A 16,325-nucleotide genomic window follows, 5' to 3' on the forward strand; every position below is an offset into this window, starting at 1 on the left:
CAATCCATTCTCAGCGTCAAGCGGAAAAAACGAATGCAAAAACTCTTGTAATCAGCGAATAGCTGATTATGAGGGTAGGGGAGGAGGAAATGTTGATAGGTAATATCAATAAGTGAATACTTGATATGCTACCTTTTACTATAGTTTTCACTCATTTTTTTGACAATTATTGTTGAGAAATTCAATATCATTTTTTTGTCATTGCCACAAAACCCTGCTTTTTGAAAAAATTTGTAAAAAAAATCGGGTGTGATTTATCGGCACGACAGAAAAAGGCGTTTTCACGACGAGAAAAGGGCATTTTAACGACAAAAAAGGACATTGCACGGGAAAATAATCATTTCACGACGAAAAAAGTTTTCAAACGACGGTAAATGAATTTGAACGACGATGTAAGATATTGCCCGACAGAATAATTTATTGCACGTCTATATAATATATTCAACGACGAAATGTGCACGACAAAAAAATGTAGAAATGAACGACAAAAAAAATGCAAGTTTATAGGAAAACGAACGACATGAAAAACTATAAAAGCACGTCACAAAAAATTAAAAATAAAAAGTTCGTTTACTGAACCAGCAGTGCTTTTTTCGATTTCGCTGACCTTCCAGAAGAACGAAGTATGAAGAAGTGTTCAGATCAATCAAATAGGGAATTTGTATAGTATATGTACCTGGGTAATTCTCTAAAAAAAAAAAGATCAATTTTGATATGGTGCGGGGTAGCATTTCTATGAGAACAGTCAACCAGTCCTGCCACTTACCAGAAAAAATGTTAGATTGGGAAGCTAGCAAAAATAATTAAAAATTGATCTAAAATTGGCGCAAAAAGTGTGTGACAGTTTTCAAACCTGTGTGTTCTATGATAATGGAAATATGTCAATTTTTCCCCAAAAAAATGAAGTTCATGACACTTTATAACATTTCTTTTCAAAAACATGACGTGTGACAACCAAGTCCAAGGACATTTGGGGTATAAAATTGAATGTACACCAATGAAAGGAGGGGCTAAAAATCTCAATACCAAATGTGAAATGTGTGTGGGGGGGATGATCCTTCAATGGACCAGAAAAAAAGAAAAATTCATGCTAAAATCTCTGAGAAATTTTCCATGTATACGAATTTTACCTTTTTTTGAGAATTACCCACCTATATACCTAAATGTACATACTATAAGTTTTACTGATGGGACACGACGAGGTGGAAAGTTTCACAAACGTTCTCTTCTCGTAAATTCATGTTTACAAGTTGTTTTTTTTTTTCAAAAAGAGTAAATTTTCGATTTTTTTTTTTTGGCGGGGAATAATTTATTTTCCCGGGCAATTACTTTTTAGGCGGGCAATAATTTATTTGGATGTGGATTATATTTATTTCGTCGTTTGTATGAAATCAAATTGTCGTTCGTATTACCTAACTTGTCGTGCTGAACTGTCGTTAAAAATCGTCGTTGAAATAGCCTATTTTGTCGTTCAAATATATGTCCTGTCGTTTGAATCACTTTTTCTGTCGTGCCGATATATATTTCCCAAAAAAATCTCGCTTCTTCAAAAATTGACAAAAATTTGCCATTCTTTAGAATTACCAAAAGTTTTGCCTTAATTGTCACAATCTTGTTTTTGTCAAACTTTTGCCAATGAAAATGCTCGATTCTAAGTGAAGTTGCACAGTCTTGTTTTTTAGCTAAGTTGCCGAAAGTTATAAAAAAATAGGTAATATTTTTGCGCCCCCTTGCGGACTGCGAGACATTTTCTCGCATCTTTGACCCCGAAAAAATATTTTCCAAATTCGATGACCCGAAATGGAATTAAACCAAATCTCAAAAAAGCCGATTTTTTCACTGAAAATCGAAATTTCGGAGTCTGGGTCCGGAAGATATTTGCCTGAATTGCAACGAAAAATCATTATTTTCGGGAAAGATTATGGTGCCTCCCTTCCACTGGATCTCCATTTTGGAAATGGTCAATTTTAAAACTGCACCAAAAGTCGTCATACAGCATTAACACTTTTTTAAAGTTTGAACTTTCGATTTGAAAGTTTCACTTTTGTTTCTTAATCATGTTTTAACGTAATTGCAAATGGTATTCGTGAAATCAGTTTGAACCCTTTTTGAAAAATTACCATGTTGGGAATAAAGAGTCAAGTTTTAAAAAATTTGGCATTTGAAACAAATGGGAAAACAGATTCAGGATTTTTTTTCGGGAAAAATGCATTTATTCGTTAGATAGTTTGAAAAATAAAATTTGGAAGTGTTGGCTGATATCTTGATTGATAAAAATACAGCGAGACATTTGAACAAAAATCAAAGAAAACTCCCAAGTGAGTTCGCAGCTTTTTCAAAGAGAAAAAAAAATCGAGCAGTTGAAATTTTTAGAATATTTCGAATGAGTGAAAATAACAACTGCTATAAAACTAAAAAAAAATTTCAAGTGAAAACTTTCAGTCGATAAGTCTACAGGAGTATAAATTACATATCTTATAGAATTAATTCTCTATTTTTAATAAAGCGTTTTTTGAACTTACCTCGAAATGTAACACAATATCAATCAGTTTAAGTATTTATGTCAAATGAAATGAAACTCATTTTTAGATTGTACCCATCAACTAATTTCTGTATCATCTGCAGGTTCTAATTCTATAGCCTTAATAGGTAACTTAGAAAGTGTCATATCGTTTTATTATTTCGTTGAACTGTGCGTATCAATCATGGGGAAAAGCTTGATCGACTGATCGTAGGTATACCTTATCAGTTGTTTCAGTGAAAATTTATCGCGTTGAAAATGCACATAAAAATGAATATTGAACGGAAATAGTTTTATTCATACCGGAAACCTGATATCGAGTTGGGTTTTTTTGCCAAATAGGTAGGTGGAGGTACATATTCTATTAATGATGTGTCAGTGATCGATTTCCATTTTTTGCAAAATACTTTTCGTACGTTGTTAAAGTACTTTCAGAATTAAAAACAACAGATGAAATATCGAAACTCGAAAGTATTAGTCCTGTAATCAAAAACCGCCCTCAATCTCAATTCGTTCGCGAACAATTTGCTCAGAATCGACAGATCGTTCGCGAACGACTGAATCACTACTGGGTCTGAATCAAATTCAATGAAAGAGAGCGTGGCAAAATTTTACTGCTTCAAAATTCAAGAAAATTTGACTTTTTCGAATTATTGAATATGATTTATTGATTCGTTCGCGAACGATTTTCTCAGAATCGATAAATCATTCGAGAACGACTGAATCACTTGGAAATCAAATATCATACAGGAACGTCGAACAGACGACAGAACGAAAACTTTATCCCATCCACAAACATAAATTGTGAATGATTCATTCGCGAACAATTTACTCAAGGAAAAATCGTTCGCGAACTAATGAATCACTGAAAACCCGAATTACTCAAATAGAAATCAATAATCATGAAATTACATGACGATATTTAAAATTTTACTATTTTAATCATGGCATGAAAAACTGAACCCATTTCGTTCGCGAATGATTTGCTCAGAATTAAAAAATCATTCGAGAACGACTCAGTCATAATCATTCGAAAACGACTGAATCACTTGAAAATCAAATCAGACACGAACAGGCAACAAAACAAAAAAAAATCTGATTTACCCACAAAAATTGTGAATGATTCATTCGAGTTCGAACGAGTTGCTCAGGAAATGAAAATCGTTCGCGAACGAATGAATCACTAAAAACCCAAATTAAGTAGATACTTAGATAGAAATGGTGAAATGAATTGGCGAAATTTTACAATTTCAATCCTGTCATAAAAACCTGAACTCATTTCGTTCGCGAATGATTTGCTCAAAATCAAAAAAATCATTCGAGAACATCCATTAATGAGAATTATTGAACATGATTCATTAATTCGTTCGCGAACGATTTGCTCGGAAACGATGAATCATTCGAGACCGACTGAATCACTTGGAAATCAAAATAGGCACGAAAAGGTGACAAAACAAAAAATTTTCCAATTCATCAACGAAAATTGTGATTGATTCATTCGCGTTCGAACGAGTTGCTCAAAGGAGAGAAATCGTTCGCGAACGAATGAATCACTAAAAACCCAAATTAGTTAGATACTTAAATAGAAATAGTGAAATGACTTGGCGAAATTTTACCATTTTAATTTTTAATCCTGTCATAAAAACTGAACTCATTTCGTTCGCGAATGATTTGCTCAAAATCAAAAAATCGTTCGAGAACGACTCAGTCAATTCACGTGAAAGAGAACGTGGCAAAATTTGATCATTTCAAATCAATCAATACGAATTATCGAAAATGATTCATTGATTCGTTCGCGAACGATTTGCTCAGAAACGATAAATCATTCGAGAACTACTGAATCACTTGGAAATCAAATCAGACACGAACAGACGACAAAACAGAAAAAAATTCTAATTCACTAACAAAAATTGTGAATGATTCATTCGCGTTCGAACGAGTTGCTCAGGGGAGAAAAATCGTTCACGAAAGAATGAATCACTAAAAACCCAAATTAGGTAGATAGAAATGATGAAATGACATGACGAAATCTTACGATTTTATTCCTGTCATGAGAAACTAGACTAATTTCGTTCGCGAACGATTTGCTCAGAAACCAAAAAAACATTCATTTTTGAACCCTCAATTTTCGAAAGCTTGCCAAATGCCTGAGTTGCAATTTGAAAATCCAAAAAAAATATTTAAAAAGCATATATTTTTACGATATTTACAACTAAGAACTTTTCATGTCGAGATTCTCAAAACCTTGGTGGGGGGGGGGCTTAGCCCCCAAACATTTTGGTCAAAAAGTAATAAAAAGTAACGATATTGTGTGACATATCGTTTTATTCGTTTTCTAGGGCGCTGAATACGAATATCAACTCATTTTTTCGATTCAACCCTTCCATCCCCTCCCCCTCCCTCCATCCACTCTCCAAATAGGTATTCTGATACCTAATTCAAAAAAAATGTGAAAAAATTTTTTGTGACATTTAATGTATCAGATTAGATTTTCAGAGTGCTGAATACGAATATCGTTTTAATTTTCGAGTTTTGTCCTCTCTCCTCCCCTCCCTCCCATTGACTTCTCCAAATTTTCTGAAAATTGAAAAAACCGTGTGACATGTGGTTTACTAGGTTTTCAGGCATGCTGAAACTGAATATAAACATCTTTTTTTGATTTTGCCCCTCCAACGTCCCCATTGGCCCCCTCCATTTCATAAAAGCTGATTTCGTAGCGCAGTAACATTATGGAATGTGCTTGAATTCTGAAAAACCACTTCGTAAATTTTTTTTGTAATTTTTTATTTTCATTTGTATTTCTTTGTTCGTCACTATAGTAGATTTAAAATTATTGTAACTTATTCAAACAGCTCATTGTGGCGATGAAAAGCCAACCATTATAATGGCCTATCGTGCTATGGTTCTACTGCGTGGTCGTTTCATAATTAATATTTATGCTCGATCAACTTCCCTACGCAAAAATAGGAAATCAATTATTAATTGGTTCGAATGCACTCTGATCGCATATAGTGAGCTTCCGGTGATCGATTAATAACAGTAAATTCTTCATAATTGTACTCGAGCTACGAGCTTTGATTAAACAAAAAACCCAATTAAAATAAAATTGAACCGTCTAAGGAAGCTTTTCAATCCTCACACAAAACAAAAAAATCAACACCCGCAGCCGCAATTCAGAATTTATTCGAAGTTAATGACCGATCGAGTTGGAATACAACGATGTGAAATACTGTTCGTATATACTTCGTACATATTCGATGAAAAAGAAACCAGCAAAAGCAGCCAACTTGGATATTGTGTGGCAGAAGTGAAGCGAGAGAAAACCGCATGGCAAAAAGTAATAATTTATATATACGCGCGCGGTAGCAATCTAGGACGAATATTTTATTGAATTTTATTTCACGTGAACTGCTACCGCCTCTGGTGCTCGTGTGTGTCTTTTTCGATCCGTTATTAACAGGCGGTTTTTTATTTCGCTTTTCTCCTCTCTGATGATTAATAATTTTAAGACTAAATTGACGTACACATTACCTACACACGTACTCGTACGAGTATGTCGTATGATTGTGTCGTCGCATCGATTTCGTGAAATGAAAAATATGGAACATGATCGTGATTTACCCAAATGATCGAATTAACGAACTACTGCAAGTATTCGGCGATCTCCTTTTTTATTTTGGCAGCACATCAGAGAGACCGTGATGGCGGCGAAAAAGAAACGTAGTATTGAATTGACACCAGCCAAGGCTAAGCGTGGGGGGTTTGTTTTGAGTGCCCCGTAATACTGGAAAAATTCCTAGACGCCAACTCGTTATGATGAATCATCATTTGGGAAGGTTTTCGTCGATTTGGAATATTTTATATGTTCGTATATAGGATAAATTTCAATGCGAAACGAAACGTGTGAGATGATATGTGGAATGTTGCGTCGAAGGTTTTTGAATATTTGTCGAGTGTATTTGCTAATATTTTTGTTTATGCATTAGGTTTTTTTCTATTGTTTTAGGTAAACGTAAATATTATTTTGAAAATTGACAATTTGATGCTAGATAGTTGTTGATTCAGGCTTGATGGTGTCATGTGTCATCCTACTCGTATGATGAATAATAATATACTCACATGTGGCTGATGTCATGGCTACCTGTATCTACGTGTGGTTAATCATCGTGGTCTTTTCCCATTTATAAAATGAGCTATGGGACTGAACATTTTTATGGGATCATATCGATGACTTTTAGATCCGTGATATTTTCGTAAAACTAAATGATGAAAAAAGATTCATTTTGTCCCACTTTAACTAGACTCACATACATAAAATCAGGTCCTGTGATGAGTATAGGGTGAGGTTGAGGGGACACCGAGTACTCAAATTCAAAAAATGAGTCAGTTGGAAGAGACACTTCATAAATTATTTTCAATAGTTTTCTGGGTACAGATTATGATTGGGGAGGGGAGGGGGGGTTGTATCCAAAAAATAAGTGGTTTACAAACTCATGTCATGTCGTGTCACTCGTCAAAGTATTTAAATTTTTAGTATTTTGACCTTGTTGACGGGGGCTGGTGAGGAGGGAAGAGAGTTCAGAAGGGTCAAATCGAAAAATCATGTCGATATTTGAGCTTAGCCCTATCGAATTTATTACAATGACGTGTCACTTCACTTCTCATTTCAAAAAAAAATGTTGATACAAATTGGGGTTCACAATGTGTCTCCGTCTCCCCTCTCCACGGATATTGAAGTCTCATTTTAAAAATTAATTATTCGTTTGAGGAACAAAAGTAAAAAAAAAAAATTAAAATCAACTTCATTTGTAAGTATAGAAATGAGGTGTTTCAGATTCAGAGATGGACCTGAGTGTCACCACCTCCTCCCCCTCCTCCTCTTCTTCCATCCTCTTCACCACTTCCCATAGAACTATTTTCAAACGTTGAAATAGAAATTAAGCCCTTTTAATTTTTTTCTCCTAGTTTCTTTTATTCATTTTCCTTCAGGATTTCATCGCTGCAATTTCAAGCAAATTTTTGATTATCAGGGCTACATGAGAAATGTTGAGGGGGGGGGGATGGTTTAGATTTTTAATGAATTTTAAACCAGTTTCGAATCTACATATTTTAAGGAAATTTTGAAAAAAGTCGATTTCGAAGTAATTTCTTGATTTTTACAGCAAAAAAATGACTTTCTGTTCAAAAAATATTTTTTTACAGGAAATTTTGAAATTATATATTTTGTATGATAAGCATTTTCAGAAAATGTTCAACCATAAGACGTTTTGAAAATAAAATAAAATTTTTAGATCATTCAAGGGTTGATTTGTAATCTTTGAACGATTTGGAATATGCATACGAGTAATTTGAGAAGATCTTTAAAATTTCAATTTTTTCTGAACAATTTCATGTTGAGTTTTTACCATAATTTTACTGAAATATTTATTATATGTGTGTAATGTACTCGTACTTACGATTAGTTTTTCTTATTTTACTATTTTTTAATTTTCAATCATGATTTTTAATATTATTGATTCTCTGTTTTCAGACGGTTGAAAAATCCTGATTTCAATGCCGAATGATTGGAATTTTGGAGTCGATTTTCTCGCAGTTTTCTGTCGATTTTTCCACTTGCAAATGTGATTTATGAGCTTGACGTTATTCTGAAATACATAGGTGTAGGTAAGTGATTTTATTTTGAATCAAGGGGTAGGTAAACCAAATTCGCTTCGCCGAGGCCAATTTTTTTTTCTTGTTCAAAATTGAAATTTACACAAAAATAATTTTCAAATTTGAAACTCGCCAGTGCCAACAAAATCAACTTCTGACATTAGAAATAATTTTGTTGAGTTGGAGCTGTTTGTTTTTAGAATTTGTACAAATTCTGGAGAGCTTTTTCCGCTCGCTTCGTTCGGCGTTCTTGATTGCTTCGAAATTATTGAAAAATATTCTCATCAGCTTTCAAAGGTGGCATGGCTGTTTCTGAAGCGAAAAAGTTCGGGAAGAGTTGTTGGGAGGGAGGAGGGGAGGGGGGGGGGTCAAAAATTGTTTGGAAATTTTTTTAATGACAGTGAAAAGGTTGTGAAAAATTAGTGATTTTAGTGAAAAAATGAAATAATTCACTAATGCGTTCATTTGTAATTATTGTTTTTTTTTCAAATAATTTTGATAGAAATCACAAAATTCATTATTTACAAATTTTCTTCCTATTTCTGTTTTTTTGAAAATTTCCTTGTGAGAAATTGACGTTTTCTTAATTTTTGTGTGTGGGGGACTGGGGAGGGGGGGGGTCGAGGGAGAGCTTTCTGAAAATTTGGTTGAAAAAAGTATTGAAAACATCAAAAACATGAGACTTTTTGAAAGGTTGTATGTCGTTTTTTGGAAAATTGAAATTTCCAAAAAGTAGCTGGAAGCTTCAAAACCATTTGAAACCACCATGTAGTCGACTTCATATCGTATTTGAATTAGTTTGCGAAGTAAATTTCAGCTTGCTAACTCCATTTGATAAAATGTTGTGGGAATTTCAAGTTTAGAAAATCTGGCGGAGACTCCAGTAATTTTCAAAAAGTCGCTGGAGGCTCCAAAATGACTTAAACCCACCTGAAGTCGTCTTCAGAAGGTGTTAAAATTGGAGTGCAGAGTAAATTTCGACATTCTATCTTCATTTGATGAAATTTTGGGGAAATTACAAGTTTCAAAAATCTACTGGAGGCTCCAGTAATTTTCAAAAAGTCGCTGGAGGCTCCAAAACGACTTGGAATCCACCTGCAGTCGACTTCGTAGATTATTGAAATTAATTTGCAGAAAGAATTTCGGCTTTTCATCTGCATTTGATGAAATTTTGGGAAATTTCAAGTTTCAAAAATTTACTGGAGGCTCTAAAATGACTTGAACCCACCTGTAGTCGTCTTCAGAAAGTGTTAAAATTGAAGTGCAACGTAAATTTCGACATTCCATCTTCATTTGATGAAATTTTGGGGAAATTTCAAATTTCAAAAAACTACTGGCGGCTCCAGTAATTTTCAAAAAGTTGCTGGAGGCTCCAAAACGACTTGGAATCCACCTGCAGTCGACTTCGTAGCGTATTGAAATTAGTTTGCAAAATTAATTTCGGCTTTTCATCTCCATTTCAAGTTTCAAAAATTTACTGGAGGCTCCAAAATGACTTGAACCCACCTGTAGTCGTCTTCAGACAGTGTTAAATTTGGAGTGCAGAGTAAATTTCGACATTCCATCTTCATTTGATGAAATTTTGGGGAAATTTCAAGCTTCAAAAATCTGCTGGAGGCTCCATGAACTGCTCAAAACGGTTTGAAACAGTTTCCAATCGATTTTGCATGTCGAAAATATGGTATATCCCAAATTTCAGCTTTCTTGGTCCATTTGGTAAAACTTTGATTTTTCCCCTCATTTTTGGCCTAAATTTGATTTTCAAAAATTCACCAAAAATCGAAAAAACCACTTTAGCGCTTGAAATTTTGACAGGTGATAAATTTTTGCCTGATATTTCGATCTACTTTTGTAAGGTTTAAATAATTTCGCGCAAGTCCTATATTGGAACGCAAAATCTGCGATTTCTGCTGACCTGTCAATCAAAATGGCCGCCATTTTGTTAGTAGGGCCACTTTTTTTTTAGGACAAGTGCTAGAAATGTTCTTTAGGACTCCCCCTTTAAGAAAAAAGTTGTCTCGGACGATCGACGAGGGAGGGGGGTGCAATAGATCCTTATGCGAGTTCCCGGTAACACTTTATTTGTGAATATTCATTTTTCTGGCTCTTTATTAAACATCGAGATCATCAGAATTTTAACTTTGGCCTTCTTCAGTCATTATAATTTCATATATATCAGTTGATTGATCAATAATTTTATAACTAACTAATCCACCTCAATTTTTTTGTTTCAGGTGAGTACAAATATATGAACTTGCGCATGAGAATAATAATGAGCACGCCTGCGACTCTTCATTTTCAATGGCCAATCAAAAAAAAATCTGAAATCACGGAATTTGAAAATCAGCTGAAATAATTGTCCATCAGATTTGAATTGAGGTGATCTGATTTTCCGAATACGAATTTGAAAACAGTAGATGAAATTTTTGAGTTCGCAAACGATTTTGATTTTTAATGAATTTTTAAAAAATCAAAAATGGGGAAAAATTAAAATTTTACCAAATAGACTAAAATAGCTGAAATTTGGCATGTGCCCTGTTTTTAATCCTTCAAATCGATTGGAAACGGTTTCGAATTTTAATTTTGACTGTTGAGGTCTCTTTGTCACCCTGGTGCATCTTCGTTTGCATTTTAATGCAACTCTGCTACTTTCTACTCATTTTTTTTTTTTTTTTTTGGTAATTAATTACATAATTTAATCACTCCGACCCATATCGAACGCCCCCAACTATCATCGAACTCAATTCCGCGCACAAAAATGCGGGTCATCCCTGGTAAAATAAATCAACCATGACTCTGAGCTCGATCTGTGCACAGCTCTCGACAAAACTCGTGCAATTTGGCATTAATTAGTGGAACCAATACGCGAAATAATGACGATTCCATTCCGTCTTCCGTCACAAGTCTGATGAAGTACGTAGATGTACTTGTCGTATTTTTCAATTACATACACTCCATACCCAGAACCATCGTATCGCAAGTATCAAGTCGCGATCGCGAAGACACCAGCATATTGGTGCGCGGGCTGAAGGAAGAGAAGACTGGTTGTGGTGGCGGTAATACCTACAAGTACAAGTACACAGAGTGTTTGAAAATGGGGGAAAAACCTTCGACGGCGAGGATGTCTGGTGATATTTTTACAGTTTTCGTATACTCGACGATGTTGATCGGTTGTGTATGTGTTGTGCTTCAAAGTGAATGATCCATGATCTACACGACGTAGTTACATATGATTTTTTTTCAATAATCGTCGCGTCTTTTTACTCTTTACCTATAGTTTCGTGTGCGTTTTAAACCTGTTACTTATCGCGAAAGGGGTTTTCTCATTTATCAAGACGTACTCGTACTCGGATGCTGTGGATTTTCATGCTCGTGAAATGAGCGCTTATTTGTATTCTTCTTGTTCCCTCTGGAAGTGGATTCGCTGAGGTAAGCTGTGATGATGATGAAGATGATTTATCGTGTATCTTTAACGTCTGTCTGTCTGTTTGAGTTCGAGTTTATAGTAGAGCATATGAGTGATGATGATGAAGAGCTGCAATCTTGATGATTTCCAGCTTCATACGTGATGTTTAAAAAAAAATTGACAGGAAAGGAAAGAGTTACCTATATATCTATAGTCGTAGATGGGTCTAATTTAGGTAGATACATGAACAAACAGGCACGATTTTTTTCGCTCAGTACTCACTTTCCGTTAGACTAATGCATGTGGACTCGTCGTCGTGATGATCGTGATGGTCTGAAACCAAGATCTGCTCCAGTCTATTCCGATTTGCCATTACAATTGCTAATTATCGAGTTGGTTCGAGATTAACGTCGTTGAAGACAACTCGCATATGGCCACCTATTACGACTCGTATACCTATACCTAGTTAAAGTTAATCCGAAACCGGCGTCATTCGTGATCGATCGTATTCATTTTACGACTGCAAGAGTGGAAAATAAATTTCTTCATAATGGTTAACTTGAGCCACAAATAGAGAGAGACGTTCAATTTGTAGTTGAATTACTATTCTGAGCGACGATCATCCGATGTATTCAGTTGCACGTGCTCGTATCAGTTTCCATGCTCGTGGTATGTCTCAAGGTAATAAGGAAGTATACCCATACTCGAGTATTTGTTGGCTGGTTTGCGGAAAACCATCGAGAATGGCTAATTACTCGTACCAACGACAATGATGGCGGCGGTTACTTTGATAAGCGTCGAGTTTTTCGACTAAATAGTTTGAAATTTGAACCGAACTGGAGAGATTATGGAGCATATGGACAAGGTCCATGTGACTCGACTCGTGTTATGAATGGAAAATGCTGGATGGATAACGATAGCGACAGCGACCTCCGCGAGTGTTTCTCAGTGAACCGAGACTAACGAGTACAGAGTATACGATGCTATAAAAAAAATAAAAAACCTCGCTATAAATTATATCATCGATCGATCATCTGTCTTGTGTGATTTGAAATGGCAAAACGACAGACTCTTTGTATAGCCTGAGGGCAGACTGCAGTTGGAATCGAAGCACGAGTAGCATTAAAAATAGGCTCAGCTGTGCGTAGGGTCTTTAGTACCTATTTATTTTTGGTCCAATTTTAGAATCCAGACGATCTGAGAGTTGAAGTTGAACGACGAACGTGTCCTAAAATATTATATAATGGTAATGGAAGGTAGAGTAGAGGTGTACCGGATGAGAGGACTGTGTGTGCGACTTCTCACGACGACGATATAATTAGTATTGTTGTTGTTGTTTTTTCATGTGTGTCTGTCTGTGATTCTTTGAGACATGAAGCATGAAGACTGGAAGAGTATATAACGTTGCCACCATCTGTGATACGAATAGAATAACCCTTTAGAGCAAATAGAATAGAAGTCTATAACGGATTAAATGGTGATGTTTATTGCACTGTGTAGGTCTCGTGTAATTACAAAGGACTCGGAATTTGGTGATTTTTCGAGTAACTTGGTCGTTAAGATCACCGAATATACGAGTAACTTTTCGTAAATTTTTAGAAATTCTGCTTTTGCCAAAAAAAAAAAACAAAAAAAAAACGATAAGTTTCCAAAAAAATTTGAACATTTGAGCCTTTTGAGTCAAAGTCATCTCCATTGAGAGTCATCGGAATATTTTCCCCATTTCCAAAGGGACTTCTAAAAAAAATTAATTTTTTTGGAGATTTTGGATTTTATAAAATTTAATTTTTTGAGGCATTTTAGCAAAAAAAAATTATTGGCAGATGTAGCAAATTAGACAGAAACGTTTTCAAAATTTTGGCAAGGGAAAGCAGCTGCATTTTTTTGAAGAAAAAAAAAACATAATTTTCATGGTAATTATTTTGGAAAAAATAATATACAAACTTGCTGATGAATGAACAATTTTTTGAAAAGTTTGGCAAATTGCACAAATTTTTTTTATCATTTTTTGCCAAGAAGGACCATTTTTACAAAAACAGAACTCTCTTAAAAAAGTTGACAAAAAGGCAGGATTTTAAAAAATGTTGATAAAAGGCAGATTTTTTCGGCAATAACAGGACTTTTTCAGGATTAAGCCAAAAAGCAAAAAATTGTGAAAATGTTGGAAAAGGGGAAGATTTTTCTGTCATTTCTGCCAAAAAAGAACTTTTATTTTTACAGTCTTGAAAAAGGACTTTTACTTACAATCTTGAAAAAAAGAAGACTTTTTGACCATTATTGAAAAAACAATAGGTACCGCAAAAGAAGTAAAAACTTTGCCACAGGAAACCAAACCAGTCAAAATTGCTTCAAAAGTGTCGTTTTTGCCAAAAATTGCTCAAAATTATCGCTCATTGCAAAAATTTGCAATCTCCCAATTTTTTTTCCAAAGATTGTCAGAAAATCTTAATTTTTTGCCAAAATTGTCAACGTCTCGCTTTTTGTCTACATTTTCCAAAACAATCACTTATCAAAAAATTTCAAAAAAAAAGTCTCTTTTTTCTGTATCATATTTTAAAATGCCACAAATTGCAAAAAAAACACTCTTTTGCCGGAAATTGCTAAAAAATTTCAACTTTGATGAAAAAATTACTGAAAATAGATGTTTTTTTTGCAAAAAATCTCAATAAAATTCAGCCTTTTGCTGAAATAGTCGAAATCTCGCTTTTATTTTGCCAAAAATTTCCAAACATTCTCGCTTTAATGTCGAAAATTGCCAAAAAGTCTTTCTGTGTTACCAAAAAGTTGCGAAGTATAGTTTCACTTTTCTGGCAAAAATTCATACGTACTCAACTTTTTTTGCCAGTAATTGCCAAAAAGTCATTTTGCATATATATTTTTTAAATGAAATGTTCTGGCTTTTTGTGATTTTTTTCTGCATAATTTAATTAAAATGTTTCAATGTCTTTGAACTTTCTTATGACTTTTTTTGAGAAAAAATTGTGTAGCCCTGCTAGTCTTCCTGCAAAATATTCCACACAATGGATTTATCTATGATTTTGTTAGAATTAATAAATTTTCTATCAGTAATCTATTATTCTATCAAGGGGGCCTTTTGAAGTGGCACTCTCCGATTTAAATGATATCAAACTGGACCGAAATAACGTGTCTTGAAAACCTCGTGGTCAAAATTTCAAGCCCCAAAGTTCATTCTTAGATTTTTTAGGAATTTTTGAATTTAAACAATTCGAAAAAGCTGTTTGAAGAGAAATTTGCGAACTTTTTCATGAAATGAATTTATTTGACCGCATTAATCCAATCCCTACGCAACAACTAATAGTTTTGGGCAATTCTGGAGCCTCCAGCGATTTTTCAATGTCCTCCAGAAATTTCAGATCTCTCTGGAGAGGTCCAAAATGGGCCTTCAGAACTCATAAATTTGGTCCGTGGTTATCGGGCACCCTCTCAACCGTTTCAAGTGGTTACTGCGAAATTCCAGGAATTCCAGTTCAAAAGCAAATTTTTAACCAATTTGCAAATTCCAGAAAAAAATGAAATTTCGTGGAAAAGAGTCGGTCTTTTTCAGCAAGACATTGTCTGGTGTGTTCGAAGACATTCTCAATGGAACCTTTTTGAAGTCTCCGGAGCAATTTGAAATTTCTGGAGAAATTAGGAAAAGTCGCTGGAGGCTCTGAAATACATCAAATTGAAATTGTTTTCGAGTCAGGCGATTTTGTCGATACATCAGATGATATCTTATCTTGCCTAAAAATCCAATCGTTTTATTCCTTCTGTGAAATTTTTTTTTTTCACTTTCTGGAATTTACAAGTTGGTCAAAATTTTACTTTTGAAGGTCACCCCTGTGATTTCGTGATAACCTCTTGAAAAAGATAAGAGGGCTCCCAATATTCTCTGGCCAAAGTTGTAGGCTCCAAAGTTTGCTCCCTTCAGAGTGATTTTAAAATTCTGGAGAAATCTCTGGAGGCTCCAGAATGGCTCAAAACTGCTAGTTGTTGATACATATGTTCGAATTGAAGAAATTATCCACATTTATTCACTTTATATTATTCATGGAAAAGTTTCAAAAATTCTCTAATAATATCTGTAGAAAACTATTTTCAAAAATTCACCAAAAATCCTCGGAAAAAAAAACAAAAAAACTCTCGGACTTGAAATTTTGGCTACGAAGGTTTTAAGACATGCTGTTTCGATCTAGTTTGGTATCGTTCAAATCGGAGTCTCCCACTTCAAAATGATCCATTTTGCTGGAGTAGGTTTTCAAAATCTCGTGTTTGTTTATTTGGAAAAGTACCATGGCAGTTTCAAGTGGAAAAAAAATCAAAGATGAATAAACCATACTGTAGAGAATGAATCAATCGTACGTACGTCTACGTATGTATTACATAGTAGAAGGTCAGCAGATTTTCATATAAGAAGTTGATGACGCAAGCAAAGACTTATATGGCATGGCATAGAGTAGCAGTTTCCATTATGAGATTAATATTTTGTTTTCGATGCTGCGCGATCTCGTTTACCCCCGCGTTCCTTGTGTATGTACTTTTTTAATACGTCGCCGACTCGTAACGAATTCTTTATTGAGATTTTTTTTCTTCATTGCAAGTGCCTGTGCCAGGCGCATTACGCAATGGTAAAATGTATATACCATTGTGCTGAGACATTGTCTCGATATTTTAGCCTGAGAGACTCGGCTTCATTAATTCATTTATTCTCGTTGGCTCGGGTTAGGCTTAAGTGGCTTGAGAAGT

General features: G+C 34.6%; 1 protein-coding gene across 2 annotated transcripts in view; it reads left to right on the forward strand.

Annotated features, from left to right (window-relative positions):
• Nucleotides 1-16,325, forward strand: part of Kat60 (Katanin 60) — a 147,215-nt gene that overhangs the window by 100,579 nt on the left and 30,311 nt on the right. The window contains exon 6 of one of the 2 annotated variants that reach the window (XM_065367571.1): nt 8,052-8,185. The gene's annotated coding sequence lies outside the window, so the exon portion shown is untranslated. Of the gene's footprint in view, nt 1-8,051; nt 8,186-11,297; nt 11,603-16,325 lie in introns of those variants that run through there. The other variant, XM_065367570.1, reaches the window with a different exon arrangement.

Source organism: Planococcus citri, chromosome 5, assembly GCF_950023065.1.
Source record: "Planococcus citri chromosome 5, ihPlaCitr1.1, whole genome shotgun sequence".
Taxonomy (NCBI): Eukaryota; Metazoa; Arthropoda; class Insecta; order Hemiptera; family Pseudococcidae; genus Planococcus; species Planococcus citri.